General features: G+C 42.9%; 1 protein-coding gene across 3 annotated transcripts in view; it reads left to right on the top strand.

Moving 5' to 3' along the window:
- Positions 1 to 23,391, top strand: part of SNCAIP (synuclein alpha interacting protein) — a 283,312-nt gene that overhangs the window by 215,015 nt on the left and 44,906 nt on the right. The window lies entirely within an intron of this gene.

Raw genomic sequence — 23,391 nt, 5'->3', positions numbered from 1 at the left:
TTACGATGAAGATGAAATTGTAGACATTATGATATTAGGTTGTGCTAACCCAGTGTTTTTCAACTTTTTGGGGGGTTGGGAAACCCTATAATTATGTTGTGAAATTCTGTGGAACCCCAACCACTCTACTAGTGTGTCCCAGATCAGATGCATTGTTAGGAACTTCAATCCTCTCTAATAGCGCGTCTGAGTTCAGATGCATTGTAAGGAACCCCGACCCTCTCTAATAGCACGTCTGAGTTCAGATGCATTGTAAATTGTTCTGTATTTGATACAATTTTCAAATTACCTGAACATTGCAGGAAACCCTTCAGGGATGCCCAGGGAACCCAAGGGTCCTTAGGAACCCCTGCTGAAAATACCTGTGCAAACCACTGTTCAAGAGCAATAGTTTTTTCATATGGATTACAACACAGGTGTAGAAGAAAACACTATGTTTGTGTACTAATAAGTATACATTTTTTCTGCTATCTAGAGATAAGGAATAGAAAATAGCATGTTTTCCTTCTATCATCGATTAAGATCCTTACAGCACATGGGTGGCCCCGCTACTCCCTCCAGCACATGATCTCTCCCTCCAGCATTGTCCGTCTCCTCTTCTGGAGCTGTTACCTACTCCCTCCCCAAGACCCTTACCTACTCCCCCTCCCAAGGCCCTTACCTACTCTTCTACCTGTCTCTAAGGCTCTTAGCTACTCCCCCCTCCAGGCCCACAATTCCCCCCAAACCCATACCACCCCCCCCCCCCCAAGCTCCTAGCACCTCTGTTTATAGCACGAATATCTCTAAGGGTTAAACTGTCATAGATCTATAAATAGCTTTTTATACGTGCCCTATGACAAAACAAGAATTAATCTTGTGAAACGTTTTGAGCAGGAACATTTGAAGGCAGACACAGCCACCCGGTTGAAAAAAAGAAACAAAAGCGCAGACGCACATAGTGAAGTATGCAAAGTAAATATATATATATTGTTAGGGTAAGATATCTGCGTACATCAGATTAAAAAGTTACCAGCATTTCATGTACATAAACATGGGTGAGTAGAAGTCAAACAGCTGCCGCCAACCATCAGGGGATCTTCTTTACTGCATCAAGGCAAACCCCAGCATCTGAAGAAAAGCCTCTGTTCGCATCCGTTTTGGGGTTGAAAGAGTCTTTGTAGAGCTGTGCGTTGGGAGGCTCCATTCAGCTCTCCTAACCGCCTTGCAGGGCGCCGTCAAGGATGAAGGTTAACAGCTTCTCCGGCAAGCTGATACCTCGAGTGTCCCGTATGTCCTGTGCGACCGGCCGCAAAGTGAAGACGGCCGTAAAGTGTGGATTTTTTACCGCACTTACACAATCGCGGGAAAATGCCTAAAGTAACCGGCTCCACGCAATTACAAGGGCTTGGCAGGCACACAGATAATGAATAAAAGTAACAAATCGGGCTAAAATCTATCCAACGCGTTTCGAAGCGCAAGCTTCTTCATCAGGGATATTAATGCATTGAATAAAGGGGAAATATATACCCTAAGACCACATCTGATAGGTCCAACTCTTAGGGACCTATCAGATGTGGTCTTAGGGTATATATTTCCCCTTTATTCAATGCATTAATATCCCTGATGAAGAAGCTTGCGCTTCGAAACGCGTTGGATAGATTTTAGCCCGATTTGTTACTTTTATTCATTATCTGTGTGCCTGCCAAGCCCTTGTAATTGCGTGGAGCCGGTTACTTTAGGCATTTTCCCGCGATTGTGTACACTACCGACACACTTTATTAAAGTGTGGCCGGTTCCGCAAGCCGGGAGATTTCCCGGCTTGCTAGTGGCCGCCTCTCGGCGTGCGCGCGGTCACGTGTCATCGGGAGCCTGCGCCCCCTGCACGCGCGTCCAGGGGGGCCCCGAGGGAGCCCTGGTGTCCCGCGATGTGGGGGACGGCGGCAGGGGGTTCCGGGGGACCCGGCGGACCCGGCAGCGGGAGGGAGAGCGCCCCGATCGGAGGGCGCTCTTCCGCTGCTTCGGCGCGCGCCCGGCACCCTCCGGCGCGCGCCAGTTTACTGCTGCGGCCGAGAACGGGCAAATGCTCGAATAAACTCGGCCGCAGCAGTAAGTGCGGTAAAAAATCCACACTTTACGGCCGTCTTCACTTTGCGGCCGGTCGCACAGGATATACGGGACACTCGAGGTATCAGCTTGCCGGAGAAGCTGTTAACCTTTATCCTTGACGGCGCCCTGCAAGGCGGTTAGGAGAGCTGAACGGAGCCTCCCAACGCATAGCTCTACAAAGACTCTTTCAACCCCAAAACGGATGCGAACGGAGGCTTTTCTTCAGATGCTGGGGTTTGCCTTGATGCAGTAAAGAAGATCCCCTGATGATTGGCGGCAGCTGTATGACTTCTACTCACCCATGTTTATGTACATGAAATGCTGGTAACTTTTTAATCTGATGTACGCAGGTATCTTACCCTAACAATATATATATATATTTACTTTGCATACTTCACTATGTGCGTCTGCGCTTTTGTTTCTTTTTTTCAGTTGCTCTAGGGGTTCCTGTACCCTTATCATTTCAGCTGCAGACGCCAGTATTTCAATTTAGAGGTTGCATATTTTACTTATTTTTCCACCTCACTAACTGCTGTTTACTGGGTTAATTATACAGTAGATAGTAGTAGTTGCGCACTTAATATTTTTGTTTATTTGACAGCCACCCGGCTGCCAGGTGAAGCAGCCACTGTGTCTACTAGCAAGGGATTCAGAAAGTGATTTCACTCTGACGTTACCAGGACAATAGACACCAATGAACCCCCCATCTCCTAGGAGACAAACTGCATGAATCAGGACGCTGCTGCCTCTATACTAGAGGCACAGGAAGTTTGCGCACCCCTTATATAGAGGACCCAATAGTCCCCAACATCAACCGCAAGAACCTCTTGAGGAACTAGAAAAAGGCCTCGCACAAGAAATTAGAAACTGGTATGGCATGGTCTCTCTAGATAATTATGTAAGACCCAAGATTGTACCAAGGGGTTTACACATAAGGTAGAATTTACTACAGAATGGGATAGGATCCTAGAATCATGTTCAATGAAACTAATGGAACTTGTAATTAAATACAAGGAGTACATATGTAATAATATCACACTGAATGTCAAAACAACCCAAGAAAAACTAGAGACATATAAGAATAACACAGAATTTCAGAAAATGAATAGGGACATTTGAGAGAGAACTAATACATATGAGAAAGAAGTTATTTTAATGAAACAAAGAAAATTCCAGTGAGACAAAAATGACTACATACACAACAAGCAAAAAGAATGTGTCAGACCTAATGGACCCTACCCATTCAATTCATCCATATGACACTCTGAACAGATCAGACATTCGTGGATTTGCATATACTCAACAACAAGGTTTCAACAATCATTACAATAACCACTATAATCCAAAATAGAGGATATTATTTATTTATAAAATATTTTACCAGGAAGTAATACATTGAGAGTTACCTCTCGTTTTCAAGTATGTCCTGGGATGATATGGAATGCTCCATGAAATTACCAAGCACCCGATGAGCGCTCCTCAAAACCATCTTTCACATACAAAAACAACACAGTTTCAGATCCTGCAAGGTCAGAAGATAATTAATTAATTCATCCTGGGAGTACCCATATAGCCCCACCAGATTACACAAGTGCTCCTCAAATTAAAACTAAGCAGCCAATGTGGACCTGACTTACTACAGTCTAGGTTCCTAAGACTTGGTGCCCCAGCAATTGCCAAACCAATTGCTTCCATAGTCAACTCTATCCTGTCTGCAGGCCATATCCCTAAGACCTGGAAAACTGCCAGAGTTGTCCCAATCTTCAAAAGTGGGGACAAAAACACTGTCTCAAACTACAGGCCAATCTCCCTTCTCCCAATCCTATCCAAAGTCATGGAAAAATGTGTCCACTCGCAACTAAGCGATTACTATACCAAGACAAATTTCCCTAGCCAATTCCAATCTGGCTTTCGCCCCAAACACTCTACCGTAACTACCCTGCTAAAAGTTTGCAATGAAATCCAGTGTGGAATGGAACGGGGTCAACTCACTGGTGCAATATTCCTAGATTTTGCAAAGGCTTTTGATACTGTTGATCATGCTATCCTGCTTAACAAACTCCAGAGCTCTGGAATAGGGAAGCATGCTTTAAACTGGTTTCAGTCCTACCTATCAGGTAGATCCCAACATGTGTCCATCTCAGGCTCTAACTCCAACACCCTGGATATCACCTGTGGCGTCCCTCAGTTCTGGGGCCCCTACTCTTCTCAGTGTTCATCAATGATCTTCCCACAGCTTGTAAGGAAGCTTCAATACATATGTATGCTGATGACACAATCTTATATGCACACAGCCATAGCCTCTCCGACCTTGAACACGTACTTCAGTCTGACTTTTTGAGACTCGAAAAATGGATTTCCCAAAACAAACTGTTTTTAAACACTGACAAGACTGTAACAATGGAATTTGGGTCCAAGACTAAATTCTTAAAGCTTCCAGCGACTGAGCTCCAGATTAGAACCAACGCTAACACCACCCTAACCCCTGTCACTAGTTTTAAATACCTGGGCATATGGTTTGACTCCCACTTAACATTCGGGATGCACATTGATACCCTGACAACCAAGACATATGCCAAACTAGGGGTACTTTACAGGAACAAATCCTCCCTAAGTCTCCTGGTCAGAAAGCGTATTGCACAGCAGATGTTAATGCCAATTATTATGGAGACATAGTATATGGCTCGGCACCTCAAAACCACCTTAGCAAACTTGACACCCTCTACAATTCAATTTGTCATTTTGTTCTCCAATGCAACTATAACACACATCACTGCGAAATGCTCAAAGAACTAGATTGGTTATCACTCGAGTCTAGGCGCAAAGTTCACCTTTCCTGTCTTGCCTTCAAATTCTTTATGGGCAAGCTACCCAGCTACCTGAACAAGCTCCTCACCCCTACCACATGCAGCACCTATCATCTGAGATCAGACTCCAAAAGACTGTTCATGGTCCCAAGGCTCAACAAAGTATCCGGACGTTCCTCCTTCTCTTACCGTGCACCCCAAAACTGGAACAACCTACCAGAGACTCTCACATCCACCACCAGTTTAAGTTCTTTCAAATCTAAGGCTGTCACACATTTTAACCTTGTCTGTAACTGTTTCATACGCCCATAATATTTATTATCTTTAACTGTGCATGCAATGTCTTGTATATAATGTATAACCTGCTCATTTATGTAACTGTATCTGTAACCATGTATTATTTGTCTTAACTCTGTGCCCAGGACATACTTGAAAACGAGAGGTAACTCTCAATGTATTACTTCCTGGTAAAATATTTTTAAAATAAAAAATATTTTTTTTTAATTAATTAATTAAAAGGGAAGAATAAAAGATAGGGAAGATAAAAATATAATATCAGGGGGGCTATACCCAAATGCAACACACCTCAGTAGTCTTTTTAAGGGGAGATTTCTGGCCCTGAGCAGTCCAACACAGAGCCCATATTGACCCAATCACAAAAGACAAATACGGTCAGAAGAGGGAGAAGAGTAATCGGAAAACACAAAGAGGAAATACAGGAAAAAATTCCATTAAATATTTTCAACCTATCGTCACACATACAGTACTCAGTATTGCTGAAAAAACACTACTATCGGAAGGATTTTCCTTTGGACCAGATAGCTTTAAATTATTTATCAATCTAAAAAAATTAATTAGAAAACTAAATTTACAAAGACACTTTGCCAAGAAAGACCGCAACTTACAGTAGGAAATTACGATTTGGGGTTTAAATGGCACCATCAAGAGGAACACCTACGGAATCGCATAGCACAAATGGAAGATAGCCCATTTACCTCTACTCCACAACCGTTCACTCAATCAACAATCACTTCTTCTTCCAATCCCTTTGCCTCTCAAGATATTGGCTCTTTGGAATTCGCCCACTTTCTTGCCACATATTCCAAAGGGACTCACTGTAACGGTTATGCTCACCACAAACCTTTACCGGACCGCAGGGCTGAGGTGGGGATAGATACACACCGACCTTAGACCATGAAGCCGGTTCCGGGTTGTGAATTTCGTGGTCAAACATAGCCGGGTCACGACTGGAGAAGGCAGGATAATCCGTGGACAAGTCGGGGTCAGGATTAGAGAAGGCTGGGTAAACGATATCCATGCTGGGGTTCAGCAACAGGACACTTGAGCGAAGGTGCTTCAACGTAGAAATTAGCTATAGGTGTAATTGTTTTCACATGGGTTTCTTTCCTTATATATACTGGGCTGTGTAGTAGTCAATGCAAGCCGGTCACTTGAAAAAGTCCCCTAGGAGGGATGAAACGTTGTGTTTATGGGCTGAAATAAATTGTTTTTTCTTATAAAATCCGAAGTTGCCCTGGATCTTTCTTCTTTTGCTCAACGTAGAAAGGAACAGGAATAGGGGATCCAGTGCTTCAGCACAAATCAGCACTCCCTAGCCGGGTACAGCTGTGAGTAGTGGAGGCCGGAGATTGCAGCAGGTAACAGGAACAACGATGCAGGCCTCTGCAAGGAGGGATATGCAGATAGGTAACAGGAACACCGATGCAGGCCTCTGCACGAGAGATATGCAGATAGGTAACAGGAACCCCGAAGCAGGCCTCTGCTGGAGGGATATGCAGATAGGTAACAGGAACACAGATGCAGGCCTCTGCAAGGAGAATATGGAGCAGGTAACAGGAACGCTGATGCAGGCCTCTGTAGGAGGGATATGCAGGAGTAACCGCGGCAGCACGACGGAGTCTGCCAGTAACTAGGAGCAATGGCAAGAAGGCCACGGCAGGCCAAACAGAGGTGCTGTAGCAAGCACAGTTACTAGAACGTCTACGTTCAGCCACTTCCTGGTGGGCGGGGCAGGAGTTAAATAGAACAGGCAGCCAATGAGGCAGAGCTGCATAGGAGGCAGCACGAAGCAGGCTGCAGTCTAATTGCAGGAGCAGGTGATTCTTGATTGCAGGTTTAAGGGGGAGTTGTCTAGAAGCTGCATACTGTACAGTATTTCTGTAAGGAAAAGGTTTCAGCCAAACCCAGGAGCTGATTCCTTACACTCACATTGACACCTTTTTCCATATTGTAAACCATGAACTGAAACCACTATGTAGCAAAAAATCTTCCCATAAAAGAAAATCTCTACACCAGTGAATAACTAGCCCTCACAAGCCTTACACACCATGAGAATATAGTTATTCGACAGGCTGACAGAGGGGGTGGGATCGTCATCCAAGACAAAACAGAATACAGTACACTAAAGACGCATTTTGCATTCTTAGAGACCCCACCACCTATGAGAAACTGAATAAAGATCCATCTCACCTATACATTAAAGATATGATGGATTTACTGCTAGATGCTAAATTACAACAAGTCAGAATTTGATTTCTTACTTCTTGAACACCCCGTTCTGGGTCACTCCCGAAGATACTTAAAAACACCAAAGAACCACCAGGTAGACCTATCATTTCAGGGATAGGTTGTCTGACCACCAACCTGTCACAACACATAGATAATTTTTTACAGCCACTAGTTACAGAACTAAAATCAAACCGTAGAGACACAACACATTTATTCCAACTCCTCCAAAATATCAAATGGAATGATAGTTGTCTTTGGGTATCATGTGGTGCAAATGCACCATACACATGCACAGAGCACCAAAAAGGGATAAAAGTTACAGTATTGAATATCACAACTTCAGTGACCTCCCTAGTGCCCAAAAAACATTTATTTTTAAGAGGCATTGAATTAATTTTAACCCACAATTATTTTTATTTTGAGGGGGATTTCTTTTTACAAAAATACAGTACTGCAATGGGTACAAAATTTGCACCCAGCTATGCTAATCTGTTTTTAGGGTTTTGGGAGGAAAACTACATCTGGAACAACAACCAGTATGGACATAACCTCATAATGTGGAGAAGATACATTGACAATATTTTTTTATTTGGAATGAAGATAAATCCAGTTTGGAACTATTCCTAAATTCCTTTAACTGAAATGGCTGGGACCTTTCATTTACCCATTGCTCAAACAAAACCAAGCTATCTTTCTTGGATGTTGAATTATTTTACGATAATGACTACACTATTCATAGTAAACTTTTTAAGAAAACAGTAGATAGCAATATGTATTTGAGGCTTCCAGCAGCCATCACCCCAATTGAATGAAAAATATTCTTTTTGGGCAATTTCAGAGAGTCAAGTGAAATTGCTCAAGGAAAATAGATTTCATCACGGATTTATAACTTTTAAAGGAAGGGTTTGTGGAGAAAAACTATGATTTGAAATTGGTTCAGCTGCAAAAACTCCAAGAGATCATCTCCTACAGAAAAAAAGGTAAAACAAAACTATAGGAATTTTGGCTAAATCCTTTCTATTTCCAAATACAATGAAAGAGCAAAACAAGTTGACAGAGTGATAAAAAAACATACATTTTAACATATCCTTTGAGGTAATCCCAAACATCCCAAAGTTATCTTTAAGAAGAATACAAATTTGAAAAACATTTTAGCTCCAAACGTTCTGCCTAACACCACAACCATGAACAAATTATCATGGTTACCTCCTAAACCAGGGTAGCGCAGACTGGCGGGTGCGAGATTTGTCTGGGGGACGCGGCAGTTGCAGAGGTCCTGCGCTCTTGGACCGTGCGAGGCCACTGCAACTACACTTACCGTGATTCAGAAGCTTGGTGTCGGGCGTCAGCATGGCAACATGGCGTCAAATGACGCCGCAGGGCCATGTGACATGACGTCACATGACCCTTCAGTTTAATTTCACGCCACCAAAAAGGGAAGGGGGAGAGCGAGCGCTTGGAGCAGCAGGCAGGGGGCGCAGCTGCACCCCTGACCTAAACCATAAGGATGTCTTAAATGCGGCACACCATTTGCACTTCCTGTAAGTTCCTACTGTAGATCCGAATAATAAATCGGTCACATCACTCGACTGGCAACACGTTTTCCATCAAAGTATTCTTCAACTGTTGCACAGACCAGGTTGTCTACATTATAGAATTTCCATGCAAACTACAATACATTGGAAGAACTAAGAGGCCCCTTAAAAATAGGTTTTTAGAACACAAGATGAATGTGGAAGATGGCTACCCACTTCACTCTGTCCAAACATTTTTCATAATTTCACAATAAAAACCCATTCAGCATGCTATTTAAAGGCATAGAGGTAATTACTATGAACATTCAAGGTGGAAATAAATTTACAAAGCTCTGCCGCCAGGAGATTTTTTGGATTCAGAAATTGAATACTTTAGCACCCCATGGCCTAAATGTGGACATTGATCTGGCAGCCTTTATTAAATAGTGCAAGATTTCGAGAATATAATTTGCCCTGGTCTATCACTATATACTTGATGGATCCTGTTCCTTTGTGCCCACCCACCACGACCGCACTTTGGTCTTATACCTATGTGAATACCTGCACTGTGTATCCATCTTTTCAGGGAATATACTGTACATGTTTTGGCCTCTTTCATTCCATTCCTATATTTTATGATCTACTGTATAAGACATTTTTATTTATTTATACACACATTTATTTTTATTCTTTTTTTAATATAATCTTTTATACTCATCTTTTATGTATGCATGTTTTATTATATATAAATATTTATATATATATATATATATATATATATATATATATATATATATATATATATATCATAATACTGAGTTCAGTTATGGTGAGTAAAAAAAGTGACAAAAACCCTCCACAGGAAAGCAAATATGCAAAAACAACTGTATGCTCATCTGCATGTCTTAGGCAGGTCTGCAACCCCGCCTTTCCCCATCATCACCCAGCATACAGCACTTCCACTGCAGCAAGGGATTCTGGGAAATGACATGCAAATGAGCACACAGTGTCACTTTTTGCCTCAAAAACCATTTTTAACATGGTTCCCTATAGGCTTTCAACCTTAATGGGTCTCATCAGTGTCGGGTTGATTTTAACTGGGTATGCATGAGAGGCTATGGGATAGGCTATACCATAATACTGAGTTAAGTTATGGTGAGTAAAAAGTGAGTATATATATATATAAATATATATATAAATGTTACCAGACGTGGATCCGGAGAACAAAGACAGCACACAGCCAGGTAAATGAAAAAACTGTATTCATCTCAGCAATACATGGCACTGCATCCAACGTTTCGGTTAGCTCAATGTGACCTTCCTCAGGGATGTGCAGTGAATGAGTGCCAGTGACCCACCATATATACCCTTGCCAATCATACAATTCATGCAACTCACCCGTGTAGGAACCAGCAAAGCCCTCGAAAACCGCATGTGTAAGCAATCTGTGACACGCAAACGACCCGTGGAACGCACCGACATTTTGAAAACGCTAGTCTGCTTCCTGGTACAGATCCTGAGCCAATGGTCTTCCCTGCTCATAATGACGCTGCATCAGCGACCGGACCACCAGACAGAAAGCATAATGCGATGCTGCGCATGCGCAACTGAGCCAGGCAGGTCATGCTGTACCCGAACCTGAAATTCAGACTGTGCATGCGTGGATCCTCCATGCTACTGCTGCTTGAGCATGACATCGCCCCATGTTGTCAAACGTTGCCAAGGCAGCGTGACCGCGGGTAAGCCATGCGCAATCACAACAATAATGCCAGGAGTCACGATTTAAGGCTGGAATACTAAAGCATACAGGGTGCTGATATGGGCCATGGTACTGGGCTAGTGAAAAGAAGAGTATGCACATAAATACTAATGACAACAAAAAATACCATAGTAGAGGTGCCACAGTATACAACCATGAACACTAATACAATAATAAATCAAAATGGGGACATTCACCCACCGGACCCATGAACCCAACCAGACAGTAATAATAAAAAACACCCAAGACACGAAATGTGAAGGAAGTGGTAAGTGCTTGACAATGAGGGAAGCCATAAAATGAAAGTAGCATGCATATTAGACTACTGTATTAACAAAACATCACATCATAGGAAACAGCCTAACTTCAGATCCTCATTGAGACCATGTGGAGCTACTGTCCTTAGTTCAAAAATGAGTGTGGCCTCATTCTGTAACAAGAGTTTGTTTCTGTCACTTCCCCGTATGGGCATTGGAACTTGCAGAATGGGCATGCAGCAAAACATCGCCAATGAGTGTCTCATGTCCCTGAAGTGTTTCGCAACTGGCAAGCATTTGAATTCTTGGTCATCAGTATTAGCCAGTAGAGCTTTTCTAATTGTAAAGCGGTGGATGGCTATACGTTCTTTCAACATCCTTACCGTTTTGCCTATGTAATAAAGGCCACAAGGGCATTTGATCAAATAAACTACCAATTTGGACACGCAGTTAAGGAACTGTTTGATTTTAATGCGTGCTCCACTGTGCAGATGGCAATATGATGACCCAACCTGCATAAACTGGCAGTTGGTACAACCCCGGCATTTGTATGAGTCGGGTTTTTGTGTCAGCCATGTTTTGGATGATGAATACTTATCAACCGGGTCAGCTTGCGTGAGCAGGTCACCAATGTTTGGGCCGCGTCTAAAGCAAAAGAGTGGAGGCTCATGAAATATCGGCCCTATTTTATCATCATTCGCCAGAACTCGCCAGTTGTTGCGTACACTTTCTTGGATCACCATTGATGCCGTACTGTATGTACACTGGCGACACACTTTATTCGAGCTCGGCTAGTCCCACGAATTCGGGTATACCCGGGTGTATTGAGGTTTGTGACTGTTTTCTGCCCGAGTGCATTGGGATATTTCCAGGCAGGGATTGAAGCATTTTATTCCCGCTGGCTGCAATACTGCACAGTATATATATATATACTGCATTACAATTCATGAATTTATGCCATCTGGTAGACACGCGAAGCATTGCAGCCTATTAAATCCTAATCATTATCATTTAACAGATCAGCCGCCCGTCAGCCAGGCATGAACCCAGGCTGGGAAGGCAAACGCAACGGGGCTTGTCAGAGGTGAGGAGCGGCGCATTCCAGGTATCTGCCAGGTACATACTGGGTATTTGCTCGAATAAAGTGTGTCGGTGCAGTACTAACCACATTGAACCTGTTGGCTTTTACATCCTTAGTAGAGTACTGAGCAGTGTATTCCGATCAAGTCGCTGGACACGTTCTAACGCCAACTTCACGTCCTTTTGGCAATATCCCCTATCAAGGAACCGTTTTGCCATGGTTACCAGCGCATCATCAACTTCTTGGGGATCACTAGTGATTTGTTTTACTTTTAGCAGTTGAGAGTAGGGTAAGCCCTTCTTCAGTGGTGTCAGATAGTGACTGGAAGCGTAAAGGAGCGTGTTCTTGTCCGTAGGTTTGTGGCACAACCTGGTCGCTAGAGCGCCATGCGACTTGTAGACCATAGTGTCCAGAAAAGAGATCTCCATATTGTTGTGGCATAGAGTAAACGGAATGGTGGAAGGAAGATTGTTCAAGTACTCCACCCACTCCAATAGTTCTGTAGTATTGCCGCTCCAAATCATGAAAATATCGTCAATATAGCGAAGGTATTTCCTGATATGGTGTGCATATGGGGCATCGTTCAAAATGTGTCTGCTCGTACACATCCATAAAAATGTTGGCATACGAGGGCGCCATATTAGAGCCCATGGCAGTACCGCTGAGTTGTAAATAATGTTTTTTCTTGAACTTAAAGAAATTCCTATTCAGGATAATTTCCATTAGTAGCAGTAAAAACTCTGTTGGCGGGCCTGTTGACGTCTCCACCTGTTGAAACTTACTTCGGACTGCGTCTAAGCCCTCCTTATGAGGAATATTGGTATAAAGGCTTGCCACATCGAGTGTGACCAAAACACAGTCTGTGGGATCAAAGGCCAAATTGCTGATTTGTGCCATAAAGTCCGTGGTGTCCTTGACATAGGAGGCCATTTGAGAGACTAAAGGCTGTAGGTGAAAGTCCACAAATTGTGATAACGGATGGCATAACGAGGACCGTGCTGATATAATGGGTCTCCCTGGTGGCTGCGTTGCCGACTTGTGTATCTTTGGAATGGTGTATAGGTCAGGCATTCTGGGATGGTGCTGTGTGAGGAACTTGCTTATGTCTTCAGAGATCCACATGTTGGAAACCCCCAGTTGTATAATGGCGTCGATCTCTGCCTTGTACAGACCAGTAGGATCTGTGGAAAGGCGTTTGTAGTGCATCCCATCTGCCAATTGCTGCTCAATTTCTTTTTTATAATGCAAATAATTCAACACCACAATGCCTCCTCCTTTGTCCGCAGCTCTGACGATGATATCCTTGTTCTGCCGTAGAGCTTTCAACGCTTGCCGTTTATCATTATTGAGATTCTGGAAACTGGTCTTGTGATGCCGAATAATACTTTGAGTCTCCTTACCCAAAAGATTCATGAACGTTGCGATGTTGCAGTTTGCAACTTGCGGGTCAAATACACTTCTAGCTTTAAAGGTAGTGGCAGTAGTATTGGTGATGGGTGGTGTACCAGATTTGGTACAGAAGTCCTTCAGCTTGAGATGCCGGTGCAACATGTACATGTCAACTTCCCATTTAAACGCATCTTGTGCATAGGTGGGCATGAATGACAGGCCCTTATTTAGGACACTGATTTCCGCTGTGGTATGGGCATGGTCTGAGAGGTTGAAAATGACCATCTCTTCGGTGGCTCCTTCGACCCTTTTCCCCTGACTTGGATACATTCTGGGTAGCGCCGACCTGCGGCCTCCTCTCCTGACCGGTCTCCGACATCTGCGTGTCCTGGCGGTGGTTTGGCTCATCTGTCCTTGTCGTGACCTAAAAAAGGCTCCAATGCAGCACTGTCAATGGCATCCGACTGGTCTGTGTCACTCGCACGGCAAGGACGGATGAGCCAAACCACCGCCAGGACACGCAGATGTCAGAGACCGGTAAGGAGAGGCCGCAGGTCGGCGCTACCCAGAACGTACCGAAGTCAGGGGAAAAGGGTCGAAGGAGCCACCGAAGAGACGGTAATTTTCAACCTCACAGACCATGTCCTTACCACGGCGGAAATCAGTGTCCTAAATAAGGGCCTGTCATTCGTGCCCACCTATGCACAAGATGTGTTTAAATGGGAAGTTGACATGTACATGTTGCACCGGCATCTCAAGCGGAAGGACTTCTTTACCAAATCTGGTACACCACCCATCACCAATACTACTGCCACTACCTTTAAAGCTAGCAGTGTATTTGACCCGCAAGTTGCAAACTGCAACATCACAACGTTCATGAATCTTTTGGGTAAGGAGACTCGAAGTATTATTCGGCATCACATGACCAGTTTCCAGAATCTCAACAATGATGAACGGCAAGCGTTGAAAGCTCTACGGCAGAACAAGGATATCATCGTCAGAGCCGCGGACAAAGGATGAGGCATTGTGGTGTTGAATTATTTGTATTATAAAAAAGAAATTGAGCAGCAATTGGTGGATGGGAGGCACTACAAACGCCTTTCCACAGATCCTACTGGTCTGTACAAGGCAGAGATCGACACCATTATACAACTGGGGGTGTCCAACATGTGGATCTGGGAAGACACGAGCAAGTTCCTCACACAGCACCATCCCAGAATGCCTGTCCTATACACCATTCCAAAGATACACAAGTCGGCAACGCAGCCGCCAGGGAGACCCATTATATCAGCACGGTCCTAGTTATGCCATCCGTTATCACAATTTGTGGACTTTCACCTACAGCCTTTAGTCTCTCAAATGGCCTCCTATGTCAAGGACACCACGGACTTTATGGCACAAATCAGCAATTTGGCCTTTGATCCCACAGACTGTTTTGGTCACACTCGATATGGCAAGCCTGTATACCAATATTCCTCATAAGGAGGGCTTAGACGCAGTCCGAAGTAAGTTTCAACAGGTGGAGACGTCAACAGGCCCGCCAACAGAGTTTTTACTGCTACTAATGGAAATTATCCTGAATAGGAATTTCTTTAAGTTCGAGAAAAAACATTATTTACAACTCAGCGGTACTGCCATGGGCTCTAATATGGCGCCGTCATATGCCAACATTTTTATGGATGTGTACAAGCAGACACACATTTTGAACGATGCCCCATATGCACACCATATCAGGAAATACCTTTGCTATATTGACGATATTTTCATGATTTGGAGCGGCAATACTACAGAACTATTGGAGTGGGTTGAGTACTTGAACAATATTCCTTCCACCATTCCGTTTACTCTATGCCACAACAATATGGATATTTCTTTTCTGGACACTATAGTCTACAAGTCGCATGGCGCTCTAGCGACCAGGTTGTACCACAAACCTACACTCGCCCCATCAACGCTCTTAAGCTGCCATACCCTACCTCCACTGAAGATGGCTAAGCGTACAACTGCTAAGATTACGATCTAGTGATCCCCAAGAAGTTGATGATGCGCTGGTAACCATGGCAAAACGGTTCCTTGATAGGGATATTGCCAAAAGGACGTGAAGTTGGCGTTAGAACGTGTCCAGCGACTTGATCGGAATACACTGCTCAGTACTCTACTAAGGATGTAAAAGCCAACAGGTTCAATGTGGTTAGTACATACAGTACGGCATCAAGGGTGATCCAAGAAAGTGTACGCAACAACTGGCGAGTTCTGGCGAATGATGATAAAATAGGGCCGATATTTCATGAGCCTTCACTCTTTTGCTTTAGACGCGGCCCAAACATCGGTGACCTGCTCACGCAAGCTGACCCGGTTGATAAGTATTCATCATCCAAAACATGGCTGACACAAAAACCCGGCTCATACAAATGCCGGGGTTGTACCAGCTGCCAGTTTATGCAGGTTGGGTCATCATATTGCCATCCGCACAGTGGAGCACACATTAAAATTAAACAGTTCCTTAACTGCGAGTCCAAATTTGTAGTTTATATGATCAAATGCCCTTGTGGCCTTTATTACATAGGCAAAACGGTAAGGATGTTGAAAGAATGTATAGCCATCCACCGCTCTACAATTAGAAAAGCTCTACTGGCTAATACTGATGACCAAGAATTCAAATGCTTGCCAGTTGCAAAACACTTCAGGGACATGAGACACTCATTGGCGACGTTTCGCTGCATGCCCATTCTGCAAGTTCCAATGCCCATACGGGGAAGTGACAGAAACAAACTCCTGCTACAGAATGAGGCCAGACTCATTTTTGAACTATGGACAGTAGCTCCACATGGTCTCAATGAGGATCTGAAGTTAGGCTGTTTCCTATGATGTGATGTTTTGTTGATAGTCTAATATGCATGCTACCTTCATTTTATGGCTTCCCTCATTGTCAAGCACTTACCACTTCCTTCACATTTCATGTCTTGGGTGTTTTTTTATTATTACAGTAGGTGTGTGTCTGGTTGGGTTCATGGGTCCGGTGGGTGAATGTCCCCATTTTGATTTATTATTGTATTAGTGTTCATGGTTGTATACTGTGGCACCTCTACTATGGTGTTTTTTGTTGTCATTAGTATTTATGTGCATACTCTTCTTTTCACTAGCCCAGTACCATGGCCCATTCCAGCACCCTGTATGCTTTAGTATTCCAGCCTTAGATCGTGACTCCTGGCTTTATTGTTGTGATTGCGCATGGCTGACCTGCCTTGGCAACGTTTGACAACACGGGGCGATGTCATGCTCAAGCACCAGTAGCACGGAGGATCCACGCATGCGCAGTCTGAATTTCAGGATCGGGTACAGCATGACCTCCCTGGCTCAGTTGTGCATGCGCAGCATCGGCATTATGCGTTCTGTGTTGTGGTCCGGTCGCTGATGCAGCGTCATTATGAGCAGGGAAGACCATTAGCTCAGGATCTGTACCAGGAAGCAGACTAGCGTTTTCAAAATGGCGGTACATTCCACGGGTCGTTTCCATGTCACATGTGGTTTTCGCAGGCTTTGCTGGTTCCTACACGGGTGAGTTGCATGAATTGTATGATTGGCAAGGGTATATATGGCACTGGCACTCATTCACTGCACATCCCTGAGGAAGGTCACGTTGAGCTGACCGAAACGTTGGATGCAGTGCCATGTATTGCTGAGATGAATACAGTTTTTTCATTTACCTGGCTGTCTGCTGTCTTTGTTCTCCGGGATCCACGTTTGGTAACATTTTTTTCTTTATGTGCATATTGGACAAGCATCGGTTTCTTTAAGTTTACAGTGTTCCTTCTGCCCTTTTATTTTTTTATATTATATATATATATATATATATATATATATATATATATATATATATGAAAAAACAAGCAGCGCTTTGTGATTTAAATAAAAAATATTAAATATATAATATAATATATCTATTTGAAATATATATAACGATGCTTCATAGAGAAACAACACAAACCTATACATCAAATATTACTCAAACATAAAATCCACAAAGAACAAAAAAGCATATATATAGATATAAAAATATATATATATAGAAAAACCAGTCCTTTTTAAAATCCAAGAAGAATCCAAGCTGGGATGGGGGGCTGCTTTCAATAGGATGAACAATTCCAGACAAAATCTGCAACAAAAAGACCAGAAAGCGCACGGCCCATAGCATAAAATCTATGACATTTATTGACAAAGTGACAGGCTCACTCACAAGGAAAGCATATACAGTTAGGTCCGGAAAAAATTGGACACTGATATAAGTTTTGTTATTTCGGCTGTGTACCAAAATAAATTCAAGTTAAAGTTAAATAATGAATATGGGCTTAAAGTGCAGTCTATCAGATTTAATTTGAGGGTATTCACATCCAAATTGGAGGAAGGGTTTAGGAATTACATCTCTTTAATATGTAGCCCCCTCTTTTTCAAGGGACCAAACGTAATTGGACAATTGACTCAAAAGCTGTTTCATGGACAGGTGTGGGCTATTCCTTCTTTATTTCATCATCAATTAAGCAGGTAAAAGGTCGGGAGTTGATTCCAGGTGTGGCATTCGTATTTAGAAGCTTTTGCTGTGAACCCACAACATGCTGTCAAAGGAACACTCAATGCAAGTGAAACAGGGCATCCTTAGGCTGCAAAAAAAAAAGAAAATCCATCAGAGAGATATCAGGAACCTTAGGAGTGGCCAAATAAACAGGTTGGTACATTCTGAGAAAAAAAGAACACACTGGTGAGCTCTGCAACACAAAAAGTCCTGGATGTCCACCGATGACAACAGTGGTGGATGATTGTAGGATCCTTTCCATGGTAAAGAAAAACCCCTTCACTACATCCAACCAAGTGAAGAACACTCTCCAGGAGGTAGGCATATCATTATCCAAGTCTACCATAAAGAGAAGACTTCACGAGAGCAAATACAGAGGGTTCACCACAAGGTGCAAACCATTCATAAACCTCAAGAATAGAAAGGCCAGATTAGACTTTGCCAAACAATATCTAAAAAGCCAGCCCAGTTTTGGAACAGCATTCTTTGGACAGATGAAACTAAGATCAACCTGTACCAGAATGATGGGAAGAAAAAAGTATGGAGAAGGCTTGGAACGGCTAATGATCCGAAGCATATCACATAATCTGTAAAACACGGTGGAGGCAGTGTGTTGGCATGGGCATGAATGGCTTACAATGGCACTTGGTCACTAGTGTTTATTGATGATGTGACAGAAGACAGAAGCAGACGGATGAATTCTGAAGTGTATAGGGATATATTGTGTGCTCAGATTCAGCCAAACACAGCAAAGTTGATTGGACGGTGCTTCACTTTACAGATGGACAATGACCCAAAACATACTGCGAAAGCAACCCAGGAGTTTTTTAAAGCAAAGAAGTGGAATATTCTGCAATGGCCGAGTCAATCACCTTATCTCAACCCGATCGAGCATGCATTTCACTTGCTGAAGACAAAACTTAAGGCAGAAAGACCCACGAACAAACAACAACTGAAGACAGCTGCAGTAAAGGCCTGGCAAAGCATCACAAAGGAGGAAAACCAGCGTTTGGCGATGTCCATGCGTTCCAGACTTCAAGCAGTCATTGCCTGCAAAGGATTCTCGACAAAGTATTACAAATTATCATTTTATTTATGATTGTGTTAATTTGTCCAATTACATTTGAGCCCCTGAAATAAGGGGACTGTGTATGAAAATGGTTGCAATTCGTAAACGTTTCATACAATATTTTTGTTCATCCCCGTGAATTAAAGCTGAAAGTCTGCACTTCTATTGCATCTCAGTTGTTTCATTTTAAATCCATTGTGGTGGCGTACAGAGCCAAAATTATGAAAATTGTGTCAGTGTCCAATTATTTCCGGACCTAACTGTACACTGGCGACACACTTTATTGAAGTGTGGCCAGTTCCACAAGCCGGGAGATTTCCCGGCTTGCAAGTGGCAGCCCCTCGGCGTGCCGCGCGTCACCGATGCGCGGTCACGCATCATCGGGTGCCTGCGCCCCCTGCACGCGCATCCAGGGCTCCCCGAGGGAGCCCTGGTGTCCCGCGATGTGGGGGACGGCGGCAGGGGGTTCCAGGGGACCCGGCGGACCCGGAGAGGAGAGGGGGAAGCCGCGATCGGCGGGCCTCTCCTCCGCTGCTTCGGTGCGCGCCCTGCACCCTCCGGCGCGCGCCAGGTAACTGCTGCGGCCGAGAACGGGCAAATGCTCGAATAAACTCGGCCGCAGCAGTATATAGGCAGTTGTGAACACATATAGTCACCGCCTCATCGGGTTGGTAAGCCGCCGGCAGCGAAAATCATGGTCCTCAAATGTCCTCACACAATTCAGGGAAGACCTGGGTGCTTGGCATGAAAGTCACAGCATACACAGCAAGCTCTATTGAGTATACAATGCTGATAGCCTCCTGCAGCATTGGAGACGCAATCCGGCCACGATTCACCGTCTCCCAGTGATGACGTAATGACGCTGCAAACGTCCTGACACGTTTCATCACGTGGAGTGACTGTTCAAAGGATAACACTAACTAGCTGTATGGAGCTTTAAATAGCACACGGGTTGCTAAGATACCCGTTCTAGACCCTCCCATTCAATCTGTCAATGTTAATATATTCAATATTGAGCCATAAGACAAAATAAGAAGGGAAATATTGAATATATTAACATTGGACTGATTGAATGGGAGGGTTCTAGAACGGGTATCTTAGCAACCCGTGTGCTATTTAAAGCTCCATACAGGCTAGTTAGTGTTATCCTTTGAAAAAGTCACTCCACGTGATGAAACACGACAGGACGTTTGCAGCGTCATTGCGTCATCGCTGGGGGACGGTGAATCGTGACCGGATTGCGTCTCCAATGCTGCAGGAGGCTATCAGCATTGTATACTCAATAGAGCTTGCTGTGTATGCTGGGACTTTCAAGCCAAGCACCCAGGTCTTCCCTGAATTGTGTGAGGACATTTGAGGACCATGATTTTCGCTGCCGGCGGCTTACCAACCCGATGAGGCGGTGACTATATGTGTTCACAACTGCCTATATATAGGCTTTCCTTGTGAGTGAGCCTGTTTCCTCGAAACCTTTATCCTTTGTCAATAAATGTCATAGATTTTATGCTATGGGCCGTGCGCTTTCTGATCTTTTTGTTATATACACACACACACACACACATTTTTTACATGATTTTTATTTATTTATTTTTTCACCCTACTATACTTTTTATATACATTTCAATACTTTTATACACTATATAATACTTTTTCTATACATTTCACTATTACATACCATCTATTATAGACAATTAATTCTATTTTTTACAATCTTCACTAATTTTATATTTTTATCACTCACATATATAGAATATTGGTTCTCAATTTTACACACCTTTTATTTTCATTTTATATCACTTTTTTATATACAGTATAAGTTATCAACAATGTTCCATACATATCCAATTTTTTTTTTAATGTTTTACATTTGCATTACTTTGACTTGTTTGTCCAGAGAATATAGTTCCAGAAATCTTGTGGATCATCTATGTGCTCTTTGGCAAACTTCAGACGGGCAGCAATGTACTTTTTAGAGAGCACTGGTTTCCTCCTGGCAATCCTTTCATGAACACCAATCTTGTTCAGTTTTTGTTTGATAGTTGAGTCATGAACATTAGCCAAGTTGAGAGTGGTCTGCAGATCCTTGGGTGTTACTCTGTGGTTCTTTGTGACTTCCTGGATGATTTGCTGGTTTGTTCTTAGAGAGATTTGGGTAGGACATCCGCTCCTTGGTAGAGTGATTGTGGTTTTGAACTTTCTCTATTTGTAGATGGAGCCCCAAATATTTAGAAATGGGTTTGTAACCCTTTCAAGCCTTATGAGCATCAATAAATGCTTTTCTGAGGTTCCCAGAGATTTATTTTGATCGTGGCATGATGTGTTTCTTCACACCTGTATGGTGAACACCAAACTCACAAAGTTTCTGATCTTTATATAGGGTGGGGCCTCCCAAACTCACACCTGAATATCTACCTAATTAATTAAACACTAGATTCTAATTATCCCCTTTAATTTAGCTGATAAAACCAGGGTTTCACTTACTTTTGCACATATCCAGACTCTGAATTACTCCTTATTTGTCTAATTCATACATGATTTTGTTAAAAAAAAAAAAAAAAAGATATGGAATTGGTCAATTTAAATCCTTTTGGATATTTAAGAAAAGACTGGTTTTAATTCAAGAATGTTATCATGGAAAAACTCAGAAATGTCATCAATTATCATAGGGGTTCACAAAAATGTTGTCACCAGTATAGGTTAACAATATGGAGGTTCAAATCTCCCGCAGCACAGCAGCCAATTGGCCTGCGTGCTGTAGGGGATTTAAGAACCAGGAAGTACTGGCAGCACCTACGCAGGCAAGTACCCCGGGAAGCAGGGAGTTCCCGGAGCTGAAATTAACAAAGTTCAGCACTGGAGACCACCTGCTTCACACCTACGGGGGAAATAAAAAACTTGAAATGCTGCTTTAAATAAACAAACATAGTAGATTTGTTATTTTCATGCTAGCTCTTGAAAACAAATATAAGTTAGTCCAATAAAAAGTTATCACCTACAGTACTCCTCAAGTGTTGAAATGTAATTTTCTAATTTATTTTAATAAATTGGTGTCTAGCCAATGCCTAATAAAAATAAACCTAAGCACTTATAAAAAAAATACTAAAGAATCTTGAAAGTTAACCTATGAAATGAAGATTTAGATTTTAAATCTGAAATATCGGAGAATAATTAGCTTATTATTTGTTATGCATGACAAGGGGTAATTAAGTATTACTAATAATTTTCTGGTTGTTTTTATTATGTTTACCTTCTTGGCTTGGAAAAAGGAAAATCCCTCCTAGTGAACTAATTCCAGTGACATATTTAAAGGGTCTCATCTATGTAATTGATACTCAAATCTGACACCTACGGTATAAGTATTTTAACCAGAAGAGACATATTCGAGGGTTGAAAGTAAAAAAAACGAACTTGGCAGGTCTAGATGTCCCAGACTTGAACTGTCCGAAAAATATTTTGTTTTGATTAATCCTGACCATTAGTATCTAAAATCTGTATCGGGTACAGAAACAAACAAAACACATTTCAACCACAAATTCAGATTTGGGATCCACCTCCCTCTCCTGATCTAATGCCCCCCCCCCCCCCCCGAGGCTTAAAGGGGTGCATCAGAGGTCAGTGGGCTTCCTGTATAGTGCTACCGGGATCCAATCAGCAGAGAAGGTGAGATGCCTTATAGCTACAATTAACCCCTGTCAAACCTACAGCTGTACTGGAGGAGTTAGGGACACTCATCCCCCATGCCACTCTCTCACACCCATTTCACTTTCTTGTCCCCCAATGTAACTCACTCCCCTCTATTACTCTTTCCTCTTCTCTGTGCTCCACTTGTCACTCTCCCCACCTTGTCACCCACTCATCCCCCACATTATACATTTTTTAATTAATCTATTTTATTAATTTATTTATTAAAATGTTTTACCAGGAAGTAATACATTGAGAGTTACCTATCGTTTTCAAGTATTTTCTGGGCACAGAGTTATAAAAAAATGCATGGTCACATTAAAAGAACAGGGTTATAAAGTCAATTCACAGACATTTCATGGACAGATAGAGTTGGAAAATTGGGTACAGGGGATAAAGGGCTTGTGAGTTTAAGATTGAAATAGAGCAGCTTTAACATCACCAAACATCAGCGAACGTCAGTAAATGGCTCACACCAAAGGCTGTCCGTGTTTGGTGCAATGCAGACGTACACTTGGGTGGTTGAGATTGAATCTGTTCCAGCTGTGAACAAAAAGTTATTTGTGTCCTCTTGGCTCAATAACATTCCAGTGGGTGGGGTTGACGTTCCACAAAGTACAAGCACATGTTAACCCTTAGCACGCTGG

Source organism: Ascaphus truei, chromosome 1 (genome assembly GCF_040206685.1).
Source record: "Ascaphus truei isolate aAscTru1 chromosome 1, aAscTru1.hap1, whole genome shotgun sequence".
Classification (NCBI taxonomy): Eukaryota; Metazoa; Chordata; class Amphibia; order Anura; family Ascaphidae; genus Ascaphus; species Ascaphus truei.
The sequence above is the reverse complement of the archived record's forward strand: the minus strand, read 5'-3'. Positions and strand labels throughout refer to the sequence as shown.